At 37.0% G+C, this 16,948-nt stretch overlaps 1 protein-coding gene and 1 long non-coding RNA gene across 9 annotated transcripts in view; one reads left to right on the forward strand and one right to left on the reverse strand.

Moving 5' to 3' along the window:
- Positions 1 to 16,948, forward strand: part of ARHGAP28 (Rho GTPase activating protein 28) — a 174,015-nt gene that overhangs the window by 73,742 nt on the left and 83,325 nt on the right. The window lies entirely within an intron of this gene.
- LOC143662316 (uncharacterized) overlaps positions 1 to 16,948 on the reverse strand; it is a 43,119-nt gene that overhangs the window by 8,554 nt on the left and 17,617 nt on the right. For both annotated transcript variants that reach the window (XR_013165289.1, XR_013165288.1), the window contains one exon: positions 16,710 to 16,852. This is a non-coding gene — a long non-coding RNA (uncharacterized LOC143662316). The remainder of the gene's footprint in view (positions 1 to 16,709; positions 16,853 to 16,948) is intronic.

Below are 16,948 nucleotides of genomic sequence, written 5' to 3' on the forward strand. Positions count from 1 at the left end.
TTTCAGAACCTGTCTTTGTTGGACAACCTTCAATCTGCCACACCAGGCTTGGTGTTTTTTTCCACAGTTGTTTTAGTCTTGGTTCTTTGCATTTTCAGATGAACTTTTAGAAAGCTTGTCAATTTTTACAAAGAAAAGAAAAACAAAACAAAACAAACAAGCCTGCTGGTATTTTGATGGGTGGCTGAGTTGAATCTCCAAGTCCGTCTGGGGAGAATTGGCCTTTTAAAAAGATCGATTCTTCCAATCCATGAAAAAGTTACATCTCTCCATTTACTTTTGCTCAGCACTGTTTGTAGTTTTTAGTGTACAGGTCTTGCACATCTTTTGTCAGATTTATCTCCTAAATAGTTCACATTTTATGCTATTGCAAATAATATTGTTTTAATTTTAATCACTTATTTTCAGTCTATAGAAATACAAGTGATTTTAGTAAATTGATCTTGTTATCTCGTAACTTATTAGTTTTAGTAGCATTTTTGTTTTTTTACATTCCATAGAATTTTCTAGGTAGACAATCATGATATCTGCATGTAAAGACATTTTACTTCTTTCTTTTCAATCTAGATACCTTTTATGTATTTTTCTTGCCTTACTGTACTGGCTTGAACCTCCGGTACAATGTTAAATAGAGTGGATGACGGCAGATTTCCAAGTCTTGTGCCTGACTTAGGAAAGCATTCAGTCCTTCACTATTACCTATATTAACTACAGGATTTTCCTTGGGTCCCTATAGGTTAAGTAGTTCTCCATTCCTAATTTGCTAAAAGTATTTTATAGGAATGTGAGAATATCAAGAATGGATGCTTAATATTTTAAGCATTTTTGCTTAATATTTTTTTGCATCTATTGTGATGATCATATGGTTTTAATTTTTTAATCTGTTAATATGATTAATTACATTGATTAATTTTCAAATAATAAACCTTTGCTGTTCCAGGATAAAGCCCACTTTGTCATGATATGCTATCCTTTTTATATGTTGTTGGATTTGATTTGCTACAATTTTATATAGAATATTTGCATCTATGTTCATTAGTGGTGGTGGGGCACACTGGTCAATTATTTCCTTTTCTTGTAATGTCCTGTCTCATTTTGGTTTCTGGGTAATGTTGGCCTCATGGAATGAGTTGGTAAATTGTTCCCTCTTCAATTTGATGATAGAGTTTTTGTAGAATTGGTATTATTTCTTCCTTAAATGTCTGATGGAATTCCCTGGTGAAGCTGTCTGCGTCTGGAGTTTTCTTCAAGGGAATGTTATAAGCTACAAATCCTATTTGTTTAATAGATACAGGAATATTCAGGTCATCTATTTCTTCTTTTTTTATTATTTATTTATTCTTGAGTGAGTTTGGTAGTTTGTGTCTTACAAGGAATTTGTTGTTTTCATCCAAGTTGTTGAATTTAGTGGCATAAAGTTGTTCATAATATTCCTGTATGTCCTTTCTGTATCTGTAAAATTTGTAATGATATCATCCCTCTCATTTCTAATATTGGTAATGCGTTTCTTCTCCTTTTTCATCCATCTGGATAGAAGTTTAATTTTATTGATCTTTTCTAAGAATGAGCTTTTGGTTTCTCATTGATTTGTTGTTTTGTTTTCTAGTTTCTATTTCTTCGCTTTTGGTTCTGGTATTTATTTCCTGTCTTCTGCTCACTGTGGGTTTCATTTGTTTTTTTCTAGTTTCTTGACTTGGAAGCTTAAGTCATTGGTTTGATAGCTCTTTTTCTTTCTAACATAGATGTTTAGTACTATCAATTTCCCTATATCCCACAGATTTTGTATGTTGTGTTTTTCATACTTTCAAACTTTATAATTTCGTTTGATTTTTTTGACCCATTGTTTTTTTTAGAAGCATGCTATTTTGTTTTAATGTATTTCAGGATTTAAGATACTTCTTTTATAGGTATCTAATTTAATTGTTGTCAAAAAAACATACTCTCTGACTTCAGTCCTATAAAATTTATTGACATTTGCTGTATGCATCAAATATGATCTATCTGGGTATTTTCTGAAGGCATTTGAAAAGAAAGTATTCTGCTGTTGATGGGTGGAGCTTTCTACAAATGTCAATTAAGCTGCCTTTCATGTCCTCATTCATGTACTGCCTACTTGTTATAAATTATTGAAAGGTGGATGTTGGAATCTCCTAGATATGGTGTTTTTCTCTATTTTTTCCTTGCATTTCTACTTACTTTATATGTTTTGAAGTCATTGTGGACACAGAAAGTTCAACAACTTCTACAGCTTCTGACACCAACTGCAAATGACTCCAGTAATTTCAATCTAATTCTGACTCTCACTACCCAGATTTAGGCTAGACTCCACAGGGTAAAGGCAATTCTCTACCAGATGGTCCTTTAGGTACCAGTCTCAAGTTCAGGGGTTCCTTGCCTCCCACACTTCTGACCAGCTGGCTACAAATTTGGAGCTTCCCACTACCCCCTTGGGTTAGATAATTCACTGGAACCACAGAGAATGCACGGAAAGCAATGTACTTACAATTACAGTTTTATAATAGCGAAAAGGATGCAAATAAGAAGAAGCCAACAGAATAGGGATGCATGGACTGAGGCCTCAAATGTGAAGCTTCCCTGTCCACTCCATATGGAGTCAGAAAGTGTCACCCATCTAGCACATCAGTGAATCTTCTCAATCATGGAAGCCCACCTTAGCTTCCAGTGTCCAGAGTGTCTGTGGAGTTCCATTGGATAAGCATGATTGACAGCATCAATTAGATAGGCGTGATTGACGGCATCAATACCTACGTGATGAACTCTGTCTCCAGGCTCTGCTCCTCCCAGAATCAGGAGGACAGGTTGGCATGAAGCAGCTCAGAGTCCCAACCCTTGAATCACATGGTTGCTCTCTCTGGTGTAGCCAGACCCCACCTTAAGACCACCTGTGCCTGGCCCCACCTGATATCTCATTAGTATATGAGCTATCAGATGTGATCAGGGGCACACCGTAAGTAATAAAAGATACTCGTATCAGGAAACTCCAGAGATGTAGATGGAACACCTTAGGAGCCAGAACAAATGCCACACTTCTCTTTGGAAGCCAAATTCATTACTGTGCAGCAGCTCATGGGTGCATGAAGGTTTAAGATTGTTTTTTCTTCTTGATGAATTGCCTTTATTAATATAAAATTACCTCCTTAATATCTAGTATTTTTTTGCTCTGAAATAAACTTTTTGTATTAATCAACCACTCCAGCTTTCCTTTGATTCATTTTAGCATGATGTATATTTTTCTGTCCTTTTACTTTTAACCCATTTCTGTCTTTATATTAAAAGAGGATTTTATTGTCAGTACATATTGTTGTGTCTTACTTTTTTATCCATTCTGACAATCTCTGCCATTTAATTGAGAGGTTTGGCTCATTTATATTCTATCTGATTACTGATATGGTTGGGTGTAACTCTACTATTTCTCTTTTTGCTTTGTATTTTTCCTGTAGGTTTTATTTGTTGCTCTCTTTTTCTTCCTTTTTTGGGCTTCTTTGGATTGAGTATTTTTTACTTAATAGAGATAACTCTGTTGTGTTATTTTAGTGATGGTTTTAAGCTGCACATCATAATATTTAATTTGTTACATTATACCCTCAAACATTATTATACCACCTCACAAATATTTTAAGAACCTTACAACAATATACTTCCATATTTCCCCTCCAGGCCTTTCTACTATTGTTGTCATACATTTTTATGATTTTTGTTCTAAACAATCGATTATATTTAAGAAGATTTAAATAATAAAAGTTTAATGTTTACACTTGTAGTTACCATTTCTGATGCTTTCTTTACATTTCTTTGGAGAGATCCATATTTTCATCTAATATCATTTTCCTTCTGCTTAAAGGATTACATTTAACATTTCCTGTAGGGCAGGTGTGGTGGTGATGAATCTTGTATTGTCTTAGGTATGATAAAATCTTTACTCAATTTTTTTTTTTAATTAGAGAAGTTATGGGTTTACAGAACAATCATGCATAAAACATAGAATTCCCATATACCACTCCACCACCTACCCCATGCATTGTTGTGGAACATCTGTTACAATTGATGATAGCAGATTTTTATAATTGTACTATTAACTATAAAAGTGGTTAACTTAGGGTTCACTGTTTATGTGGTACAATTCCATGGATTTTTTTTTCTTTTTTCTTTCTTTTGTTTTTTTTTCCATGGGCAGGCACTGAGAATCAAACCTGGGTCGCTGGCATGACAGGCAAGAATCTGCCTGCTGAGCCACTGTGGCCCACCTTACTTTTTTCTCTTTAAAAGTTTCTTTTTCTGTTACCATATATACAGTCTAACATTTCCCTTTTCAATCACATGCAGATAGACAGTCGGTGCTGTTAATTACATTCACAGTGTTGTGCTACAGTCACCACCTTCCATTACCAAAACATTTTCATCATTCCGAACAGGAACCCTGTACATTTTAATTGTAAGCCTTAACTTTCCATTCCTTATCCCCATCCTGGACCCTAGAAACCTGTATTCTAGATTCTTCTTACTCTATAAGTTTGCTTATTCTAATTGTTTCAAATCAGTGAGATCATACAGTATTTGTCCTGTTGTGTCTGGCTTGTCTCACTCAACATGATGTCTTCAAATTCATCAGTGTTCTTGCATGCATCAGAACTTCATTCTCTTTTACTGCTGAATAATATTCCATTGTATGTGCATACTGCATTATGTTTATCCAAAATAAAAAACAGCATATTTATCCAAAACATACAGCCAGTTGATGGGCACTTAGATTGCCTCCATCTTTTGACAATTGTGAATAATGCTTCTTTGGACATCGATGTGCAAATATCTGTTTGAGTCTCTGCCTTTTCATTTCTTTGGGGTGCATTTCTAGAAGTGGGATTGTCAGGTTATATGGTACTTCTATACTTTGCTTTCTGGGGGTCACTTCCATTTTTGAAAGATACTTTTGATGGGGTAGAGAACTTTATTTGCATTGACAGTTTTTTCTTTGAGTGCTTCAAAGATGTTACTCTGCTATCTTTTACATTGCATTGTTTCTGACAAGAAATCTGATATTTTTGTGGCTGTTCCTCTGTACAGTGTGTGTAGTTTTTTTTTAACTGCTGATTTAATTCTTTTCTCCTTGTCACTGTTTATGATGAGCCATAATATAGTTTTCTTTATGTTTCTTATATTTTGAATTTATTGAACTTATTAAATCTGTAGTTGCAGAGTTTCCATCATATTTGGGGATTTTTCAGCCACTAATTCTCTTTTTAAACGTTTTTATTGTGAAATACAACATATATACAAAGGAAAGAAAAAAAAAGCAGTAATTTTCAAAGTACACTTCAACAAATAACAGATTTCAGAGTTTGTTATGGATTACCGTTCCACCGTTTCAGATTTTTTCCTTCTAGCTGCTCCAAAATGCTGGAGGCTAAAAGAAATATCAATATAGTGATTCTATAGCTCATTGTTAAACCCTATTTTCTCTGTTGCAGCTCCTCTTTCTCCTTTGATTCTTCTCCCAATCTATAGGGATCGTTAGGCAATGCCCCTTCTGACTTTCTTTTCATGTTGAGAAGAGGTGTTGACACTAAAGGTTAAGGGTATGCAACTAGTTGGTACTCTTGGAGAGACTGGCCCCTCTGGGTTTCAGGATTTAAGAGTTAACAGAAGTGATAATGGTTGGGGTTTAGTAAACCTTGGCGATGAGCACTATCTAACTGAAGCCTGCATAAAAGTAGCCTCCAGAGTAGCCTCTGGAGTCTATTTGATGTCTCTTAGCCACTGATGCCCTATTTTATTACACCTTCCCCCATTTTGGTCAGAAAGGCTTTGTCAATCCCAGGTGCCAGGGCCAGACTCATCCCTGGGAGTCATGTCCTGTGTTCTCAGGTTTTCAGCCCTGAATGTCATGCCCCATATAAGGGAGAGGGCAACGATTTTCCTTGCAGAGTTGGGCTTAGAGAGAGGAAGGCCACATCTGAGCAACAAAAGAGGTTTCTTGAAAGCAACTCTTAGACTTCTCTACTACAGAAATAAGTTTCTGTAGGTACTCTTAGCTTCTCTACTACAGAAATAAGTTTCATAGAACTAGCTTCAAAATCAAGGGCTTAGCCCATTTTCCTGGGAGTCCACAATGGTTGAGAGGGTACCCAGGGTTTCCGAGATGGGAAATTTTAATAGTTACTATTTTTTGGACCCTCAAGGGGCTCTACCAATACTTTTTAATTATCAGCCCATGACATTCTGAGATGTAGCTGAGTATTACATTAAGCTATACAGAATTACACAGCCTTGTTCCCTTTCTGACCTCCAGGAGTTTGGGCTATTTTAATGAGCTATCCAGACAGGTTGATTTAAATTGTGTGTTACCAAAAACTTAGGCTCCAGACACAATAAACCTCTCTACCTTCAGTCTCATGCAGTAGGTGGAGGTCTAGAGTAGATACACTACCATCTTTTACCCTGTATTCTGATTTACCTTAGTCCTGGCCAGATTGGCTTCATTTTTTCTCTAATTGAGGCCTGTTATCTTTTTCAGTTACTTTAACTGTTATTGTATGTAGCTATGCTAACTTTCAGGGCTGCAGCACTCCATTTCTGGGTCTTAGGAATCATAGAGTTACTCTAGGTTCCAGGTAAATACCAGCTGATATGCATATAGCTCAGCATCTCAGAATCTAGAAATACACTTAGAACTTCAGTGTTCTTCTTTTTAGACTGTTTGAAGTGTTTTTATCAGGAAAGGATGCTGATTTTTTTAAATGTCTTTTCAGCATCAATTGATATGAGCGTATGATTTTTCTCTTACTCTTTGCTAATATGCTGTATTTTGTTGATTTTTTTTTTGTGTGTGTGTTTCACCACCTTGCATTCCTGATATAAGGCCCACTTGGTCGTTATGTATCATTCTTTTAATGTGTCATTGGATTAATTAGCTACAATTTTATTGAGAATTTTTGCATCTATGTTCACTAAGGAGATTGGTTTATAGTTTCCCTTTTGTGTAGCATCTTTATCTTGTTTTATTATTAGAGTGCCAAGATTGGTTTATAGTTTCCCTTTTGTGTAGCATCTTTATCTTGTTTTATTATTAGAGTGATGTTAGCTTCATGAAATGAGTTAGGTAGTGTTCTCTTTTTCCTCAATTTTTTGGAAGAGTTTGAGTGGAAATGATGTTAGTTCTTTTTGGAATGTTTGATATAATTCCCCTATGAAGCCATCTGGTCCTGGGCCTTTCTTTGTTGGAAGATTTTTGATGACTGAATCTATTTGCAATTGGTTTGTTAAGATATTCTGTTTCTTCTGGAGTCAGTATAGGTAGTGTGTTTGTTTCCAGGAATTTATCCATTTCATCTGCATTGCCTAATGTGTTGGCATATGGTTGTTCATGGTGTTTTCTTATGATTTTTAAATTTTTCAGGATCCATCATAACCACTCCCCTCTCATTTTTAATTTTATTTGCATCCTCTTTTTTTCTTTGTCAGTCTAGCTAGGTGTCCACTGATTTTATTAATTTTCTCAAAAACCAACTTTTAGTTTTGTTGATTCTTTCTGGTTGTTTTTTGTTGTTGTTGTTGTTGTTCTACAATTTGTTCATTTCTGCTTTAATCTTTGTTATTTCTCGTTTCATTTGCTTTGGGGTTTGTTTGCTGTTCCTTCTCTAACTTCTCCAGGTGAGCAGTTGAGTCCTCGATTTTTAAATAATAAGGAAATTTGTTACCTCACATAACAAGTCCAGAGAAAAGGCAAAAGGCAATCTCCAGTCACAGTCCCACGATCTCAAGAACCCATCTTTTCCCTCTCACAACCCTGTGGTCCTCAGTGTGAGTACTTTTCTGAGACTGACTGCCATGTGGTCAAGGGGTGGCTGCAACAGCGGAGGAAGAAGGAACCATCTCTTGCTAGTTATTTTTTTAATATAGGTATTTAGAGTAATAAATTTCACTGCACTGCCTTTGCCACATCCCTTAAGTTCTGATATGTTGTATTCTCATTATCACTCTTCTCCAGAACTTCAGCAGTTTTTCTAGCAATTTCTTCTTTGACCCACTGATTATTTAAAAGTACGTTGTTTAATCTGCATATCCTTGTGAAAACTCTGATTCTTTGCTGATTGTTAATTACCAACTTCGTTCCATTGTGGTCAGAGAAAGTGCTTTGGATAATTTCAATATTTTTATATTTATAAAGACTTATTTTGTGTCCCAGCATATGGTCTATCCTGGAGGACATTCCATGTGCACTAGAGAAGAATATATATCCCGGTGTTTTGGGGTGTAATGATCTGTACATGTCTATTAGGTCTCATTCATTTATCACATTGTTTAGATTCTCTATTTCCTTGTTTATCCTGTCTAGTTTTTCTGTCATAGTGCAGAGTGGTGTATTGAATTCTCCCAGTATTGTTGTTGAAACATCTATAACTGTCTTCCTTCAATATTGCCAATGTTTGCCTCATATACTTTGGAGCTCCTTTATTGGGAGCATAAACATTTATGATTGTTATTTCTTCTTGGTGAATTGTCCCTTTTATTAATATGTAGTTTCCTTCTTTGTCTGTTACATGTCTTTGCATTTGAACTGTATTTTTTTCTGATGTTAGTAGAGCTACTCCCGCTTTCTTTCGGTTACAGCTTGCATAGAACATCTTTTTCCATCCTTTCATTTTGAAATTATTTGTGTCCTTGGGGCTAAGATGTGTCACTTGTGAACAGCATATAGATGGATTAAATTTTTCAATCCATTCTTCTAATCATATCTCTTGATTGGTTAGTCTGTTAACGTCCAAAGTTATTATTATATAAGCAGTTTTTGAATCTACCATCTTATCCTTTAGTTTTTATTTGTCAGATCTATGTATGCTTTTCCCTTTCTCTCTTTTTAAGCTTTAAATTACCCTTACTTGTATTAGGTTGCAAGCTGCCAGAATGCAATATACAGCCAGCAGTGGAACAGCTTTTAAAAAGGGAATTTAATAAGTTACAAGTTAACAGTTCTAAGCCTATAAAAATGTCCACACCAAGGCATCCAGGGAAAGAACCTTAATTTAGGGAATGGGTTTAGAGCACCTCTGTCAGCTGGAAAGGCACGTGGCTGACATCTGCTGGAATCTTACTCCTAGGATCCGTGGCTTTCAGCCTCTGTTCCTGTGGGGGTTCCTCACTTTGTATATCCAGAGCTGTTCCCATGGCTTGCTCCAGGTTCTGGCTTGCTTAACATCTCATGGTGATGTCTGCTGGGCTCCAAGCATTTCCAAACATCTGTGTCTGTTATCCAAGTGTTGCCATCTGTGTCAGCTCTGCTGTCTCCAAAATGTTTCATCTTTTAAAAGACTTCGGAAAACTAATTAAGACCCACCTGGAATGGATGGAGATCATCTCATTAGAATTAAAAGAACCAGCTGTCCCCACAGGATTGAATCAGGATTAAAATGTGGCTTTTCTGGGGGTACATAATATTTTCAAGCCAGCATACTGATTCTCTTCAATTCTGTGCCCTCCTCCAGACCTCCCTCTTTTGTCTTTTTTTTCAGCTGACGGGACTCCCTTGAGTATTTCTTATAGGGCACGTCTCTTGTTGACTAGTTCTTCCAGTCTTTGTTTATCTTTGAAGATTTTAATCTCTCCCTCAGTTCTGAAGGACAACTTGGCTGGATAAAGAATTCTTGGCTGGAAACCATTTCTTATTCATGATCTTAAATATATCATACTTCTGCATTTTTGCTTCCATGGTGCCTAGTAGTCCAAACTCAGTCTAATGTATTTTCCCTAGTATGTAGTAGATCACTTCTCTTGAGCTGCTTTCAGGAGTTTCTCCTTCTCTTCAACATTTGACCCTTTGATTAGCATGCATCTTGGAGTGAGCCTATTTGGGCTTACTGTATTTCACATTCATTGGGCCTCTTTGATTTGCATACTTATGTCTTTTATAAGGGTTGGGTGCTTTTTTCTGATTATATCGTCAACTAACTTTCTCAGCCATTTACTCTTATCTTCTCCTTTTTGGACACCAATGATTCTTATATTGGTGTGCTTATTGTGTCCATCATTTCCCTACGATCCAGTTCTGTTTTATTCCGTTTGTCTTGCCATTTGTTCTTTTTTGAGCTCTTGTTCAGTTGTTCTGTCTTCTAGCTCACTTTTTCTACCTTTTGCTTCTTCGAATTTGCTATCGTGGGTCTCTAGTATATTTCTCATTTGGTCCACTCTATCTTTCATCTCTGTGAAATCTCCCATTTTTCTATTTAACCTATCGCATTCTTCTTTATGCTCTTCTCCTGTCATCCTGATATCCTTTATTTCTCTATAAACGTCCTTGGATTGTTCTTTTGTTTTCTGTGTCCCCTCTAGTGTTTTGATTTGGTCATTTGGTTGGGCCATTTCTGCCTGGATGCTCCCATGCTTTGTGACTTTCTGCTGTGATATTTGATTATTTCAACAAGGTAATTTTGAAAACTGGGTTTCCTTCACCATCTAAAGTTTTGTATTTACTTGAATTTGCATCCAAGCTTCCCTTTTACACTTGGTTTGTCAGTAATTCCCCCCGAACGCAGGCCCAGATCTCATTTCGGGGGTTTAATTCTACTTCAGGGTCTATTAAAAGCTAGGCAGAGGTGCACAGGTAGTTCAGTGGCAGAATGCTTACCTGCTGCGCAGGAGACCAGGGCCTGAATACTTGCCCCTGCACACCCAAAATAAATAAATAAAATTTAAGTAAAATGGAAAATATAAAAGAAACCCAAAAATAGAGACCCCAGCAATAGTGGGCCCCAAAGTCAGAAGGAGACATTCCAAGATATATTGGGAATGAACTCAGACTGATGCCCATAGAAGAAAATTAAAAAGAATAAAAATATAAATATATAAATAAAAATTAATCGTAACAATAATAGTTTAAAAATCTATTTTAAAAAAACAAAACCCTAGGTCAATAGAGAGTTTGCCAGACTGCACTTACTGCTTCTTCCCAGCAGGCGATGCTCCTACCTCCTCCCTTCAGGCCAGTTCTCCCTGAGTGCAGCAGCTGGCTAGGAAAATGGCATGCATGGCAGGGGCCTACTTCCATTGCGTGGGGGCATAGCTTTTTTTTTTTTTTAATTAATTAAAGACAAAAAGAAATTAACACAACATTTAGAAATCATTCCATTCTACATATGCAATCAGTAATTCTTAACATCATCACATAGATGCGGGGCATAGCTTTTTGTGGTAGATGTCTAGGCAAGCCTGTGGGTTCCCCATGCACAACCCCAGCTTTGGAGCAGCGCGAGGATGTCTCCCCAGTGAGCAGGTGGGGCCAGTTGGAGCAGAGGCATGGTAATTTCCCTCTGATCTGCACTGTGCCACTGCCCGTGCCCAGTAGGGGTCACAGCTGATCAGACCATCCTACTCTCCCCATCCTGGTCTCCCCACCTATAAAATATCGAAGACCCTCTTCAATCACTCACCCACCTCCACTCCCCACCATCATCCCCCCGGACTATAGTCCCTGTCCTTTTATCCTTGTCCCTTATCTTGTTTTTAGAGCTGGGGTGAGTCCAGCCTACCCCACTCTGCCACCTTCCCAGAAGTTCTTGCCATTATTTCTTAAAATATTTTTCTGCTCCCCACTCCTGCCTTTTGAGGACTTCAAATGCAACAATATTGGGCTGTTTGAAGCTGTCCTGCAGCTCACTGTTTATTTTTTATGATTTCTGTTTTATTTGGGGTTCTTTGCTGTGCCTTTAAGTTTGTTCAGCTTTTCTTTTGCAATGTCTAATGTGCCAGTAATCTTGGGCCAGTTTATTTTTTATTTTAGCCATTTTTAGTTTTCAGTAGTTAAAGTCCTATTTGGGTCATTTTGAAATCTTCCTGTATTTCAAGACGTTCAGTTTTTCCGTGAGCTTCTTGAGCATACGGAATAATGTTTTAATAATTGTCTTAATGTCCATGTGGCTAATTCTATAATCTTTGTCATTTTTGCATCTGTTTTTCTTGATGTTGAGCTTTTTCTTCAATACAGGTCATGTTTTCCTGCTTCTTTGCATACCAGGTAATTTATTTTATTGGAATTCATATGGTGAATTTTAGTTTATTGTGTGTTGGATATTTTTGAATTCTTATAAATATTTTTGAGCTTGATTCTAAGACTTGAACATAGTCTGATCCCTCTGTGTCTTGTGCTTTTAGGTGGAGACTAAAATAGCATTTTGTTTAAGAACAATTTTTCCCTATCGAGTTTCCTGTCCAGTGTCCTGACTGGTGAGAACACAAACTATTCCCAGTCCCGTGTGTTACAGGGGGCTGTTTTCTCTAATCCTTCCAGTGGTTTTTCTTTGGTTTAGGGTAGTTTTCATGCATGTGTTTCTGATCAGTACCGATCTGAAGACTTGAGAGGGACCCTCTGAGAATCTCGAAAGCTCTCTCTTTGCAGATCTTTTCTCTCCTGTCCTCTGCCCTGAGAGCTCAACAGCTTCCTTGACTTCCGGCTCCATCTTCTAAACTCAGAGAGAGTGAGACTCAGTCCCTGCAACGTGGTCTAAGCATTAAACTGGGGTGATTGTAGGGTTTAATTTGCTTGTTTCTCGTCTCTCTCAAGTGTTTTTGAGTATTTTATTATATAGCTGTTTGAATATTATTTTTCTGGTGATGCCAACCTCTTAGTGTCTTTCTATTGATTTACTTTTTGTGTGATTACTAGTCACTTTTTCCTCTTTTTTAATATATTATCTTGTAATTTTCCTGGGTTGATGAAACATGCAAATTTTTTATTGCTGAGTACTGTATTTTGTATTTATTTAAAATGTGTTAATTTTATTTTGGCAGGGAGGTAGTTACTTTTTTTCTTCATCTCCAAAGGTCTCTGGCTGCATGCACTCTAAATCTGTTTCCAAAATGTTTCCCTCTTAAAGGGCTCCAGTAAGCAACCCTACTTTGAATGGGTGGAGACGCAACCATGGAAACCATCTAATCAAAAGTTACCACGCATAACTGGGTCACATCTCATGGGAACAATAAAAAAGCTCCCACCCAGCAATATTGAATGTGCACTATAGGACGTGTCTTTCCTGGGGTACGCAATAGATTCAAACAGGCACATAGGTTTTTGTGAACTCCAGGAATTTTTCAGATTTTAGGTCCTCTGTTCTTTTCCCAGAAGTTTTTTTTTCTTTAAACTTGTTCTTATGAAGGTTCCACATATGTGGTCCTGCCAGGCATTCAACCATATAGTCAAGGGGACCCTCAAACTCATTTCTGGAGCTATGTTTCTTTGTAGTTCCATCTCTCTGGGGTTCTTACCAGCAAATTCTAGCTAACTCAACTTCCCTGAGCTTTGATTTCTGCCTTTTCACCTGAGTGATACTAGTGAGCTCTGTTTGGGCTCTCCTTCCCTATGCTGTAGTCTAGAAATTGCCTTCAAGTAGAAAATCACCTTGTTTGAAGGTCTCACATCATTTGTTTCCTTTCTCTCTGGCATCACAGTCTTTCTCTGCCTGTTGTGAAACTGGAAAAGAGTTGCCTCCCTTATGTGTTCCAGTTTTCTCATTGATTACAGTAGGAGAATAATTCTGAGCCTTGTTACTCTGCCATGGCTGAAAGTGGAAGTTCCCGTTATATTTTTTTAATATACACACTTGCTCATGAGCAATATTTGTTTTGGTTCTATTTGCTATCATTGGAATGAAAGCTCATTGAAGGGTGGGCCTTTTTGTTCATTTCCAGATTCACAACACCTAAAATAGGGCTTGGAACCTTGAACTTAGTGCTTCATAACTAGTAGATACTCAATAAATATTTTTTAAATTCATCATCACCATCCTATTGTATTCAGTAAATTTTGTCAGATATGAACATTTATTCTCCTCTATCCACAAGTTTCCTTCACCTGTAAATCTCTATCAGAATAAATTGTTAGTTGTAGATATTTTACAGACATGTAGTGTTCTCTTTCCTGCTGTCAAGCCAGAATTTCAGCTGATATTGAGAAAGTTGGAACTGAGAAGAAAGAGTTTGAATTTAATGGCCTCTATCTCTGACTGAATTCTAAGGCATTGCATACACATTTTCTTTTTCTTTCTTTTCTTTTTTTTTTTTGAGGATAGTAGTAATTGCATTGATAGACGTATGCTAAAAAACCTGTCCATGTTCAGAGGTGTGCAGAATGGGCATGAAGAGTTCTTTTCTTGTGGAGAGGTCACCTAAAATGGGTCTTCAATTAAGTTTTGGATCTAGTCAAGTAAGAGTGGGTAGGAAAGAATCTTAGTATAGGAAAAGCATGAGAAAAGCCACCCAGCCATTGATCTGTAGGATATGTGATTAAGGGTCTCCATGGCATTGTCTTGAAGTCTCAATGCAACATCCACATAGACAAGTCCAGAAGACTGTTGGACATGAGTCCAAGGGAATGGTCAAGGATGGAGATAAAGGCTGGGAGTTAATCAGCATGTAGCTAAAGTATGAGGTTTGAGGAGAATTTTGGGGGGGATTGTGGTGTGTGGGCCAGGAATTGAACCTGGGTCTCCTGAAAGGCAGGCAAGCACTCTACCACTGAACACAAGTGTACCCTGGAAGAGCTTTTGTTGGGGAGTCTATGGAGTAAGAAGAGCTGTGTGCTAACAGTGAAACCTTGAGGGGCATCAATAGAGGATTGGTGGGGAAAAAAGGATTGAGAGAGGAAAGGGAGAGGTGTTGGTTAGAAAGGTTCATTGATATCAGGAGAAGTGGCCTCAAAAATTAGGACACAAATCTGTGTTTCTCAAAATCTGACCGTTAGATGAATGTCACTGAATTAATTAGGTTGGGCATGATGGTGAGGAGGGGTGCTTGTAAAACTACATATATACAGGTCTCTTCCCTTGAGCCTTGTAAGTAGGGCCCGAAAGCAGACTTTTGAATAAAATTCTCTAGGAAATTTTTTCACAAAATAAATTTCATGAGCCACTGGAGTAGAATTTCAAGAAAGAGGGCTCATCAGCATGCAAAATACAGCAGAAAGTCCTAGTCTAATTAGACTATAAAAATAGCTTCAGAATTTGTCCTCTCAAAGAATATTCTGCATCCTGAACCTTGTTGATGCTCAACTAGGGTCACATCTTACTAAGTTTCCATCCCAAACTTATTGATATGACAATATACAAATGTTCATTGAATGAATGAGTTCATCTTTCATCCACTGAAAAAATGAAAAATTCTGAATATTATCAATAACTACTTTGATAGATAGAAGAAAGAGGGGGACAAAAACCATCATTGAACCGGCATTCATGCCTCAAAATTGGAAATGGAGCAAATCCCCCTTCCTTTGCAAAATCTATTTTCATCCAACAAACTTTTTTGAATGGTTTACTATATAGTACATCACATAAATTTGCATGTACTTAAATGCGCATAAACATGATTACAATAGACCTTAACTATAAGTGCTTTATTATGTTCAGAATTGCAGAGGTGTACAGGAGGCACCCAGAAAGATTAACTTCCCATTCTACCTGGAATTTTTAACATTACAGATTTTTTTTTCCCTATTACTGAGGTATACATTTTGTCCCTTCTTTTGAAAAAAGAAGAATTCTTCTATTTTTGGGGGTTTTTTTCTCTCTAGTATATGAAAGCCAATAACTCTTTTGTGAAAGAGTGCATTTCTCAAAAGGTTTCTCACATAGCCATAACTAGTATTTGTAAACTTTCCCATAATTATTCATCTTTTCTTAATGAATTACTATAAACCACATTTACCAAAAGTTTAAGACAATTATTTTCCTCTTCAGTGTATGATTCTAAAAGTTTTGCTACATTTTCCTAGAATTATCCTATTAGGGAAATGAATGGAAACTATGAAAAACCTAATAGAATATAAGATCAGTGAATCTAGTTGCACAAGTTTATTGAATAGGAGTGCCCAGACAAGGGGTTAACAGGAAGCTGAGATTCAGCTTTGCGTCACAGAGCAAAACCACATTTCCCAAAGAGAGTACCTTTTATGGAAGGTGTTATATGGGTAGTAAGAGCCCAGGTAGAATTTCACTTTACCCCTCCACTGAAATAGAGCCATTCTGTCAAGGAGAATCTGGCAAGTTTTGTTTCAAAGAAGGAGCTTTTTGGCATGTAAAACGAAAGCAAAAATTGAAACTCTCTTCAACTGACACTTGCCTATTTATCAAAGAAAAAAAGAAGCCAAAGTAGTAAGTGGCACTTTTCTTTTTAAGTAAATGAAAGTAAATATAGTGAAATGGAACACCTAACTCCCTTGCATCATTGGTGTAGAAAAAATAGATGAAAGTCAGACAGACTGGCTCACAACAGAGTCCATTCAAGGAATTACCGATTATCATAATTAATCCAGGCCAGTTATAGAGAAAGAAGATAATGTTACTGGAAAAATGAGTGAAAAGGAAGCCACAGAGAAGAGAAAACTTCCTGAATTGGGGTTACTCCTCTTAGAAAGGAAAATGCTTTACCTCATTTTAGATGACAGAAACAGAAATCACTCTCCATCCTCGTGGCATAAGCTATTGATTAGGAATTTATAGTTTCCTGTCTGCTGCGGGGATAGACAGGGCCCTACTGAAGCCATTCACTTTGCAGAGGTGGAGCCCCAGAGATATTTGCCAACCAGACCCTTCGCCACATCAGATGTCAGCCAGGATGAAATTATTTGGTTTTCTTTTGACAGAATGTACAGCTCTTTTCTTTCAAAAGTTTTCATTTAATGTGGCCTTTAGGTTACTAGTCTATACCTTTTCCCTTCTGTTGAAGGAACTTTGACAATGTTAATCCCTCAGCTGTCCTGTGGCATTCTTAGAGAGTGTGAGGCTCGTCATGCTGGCCCTTATCATTAGCTCCAGGAATTTGTCTGGTGATGAGTAGCGTTTGGAGGAAACTGGAGAGGGTGAAACAAAGAACAAATTTAAAATGCTTTTAATTAGGTTATCATTATTGATAGCGTTAATAATAAAATGTGGATTTTATTTTTAAC

This window comes from Tamandua tetradactyla, chromosome 18 (assembly GCF_023851605.1).
Source record: "Tamandua tetradactyla isolate mTamTet1 chromosome 18, mTamTet1.pri, whole genome shotgun sequence".
NCBI lineage: Eukaryota > Metazoa > Chordata > Mammalia > Pilosa > Myrmecophagidae > Tamandua > Tamandua tetradactyla.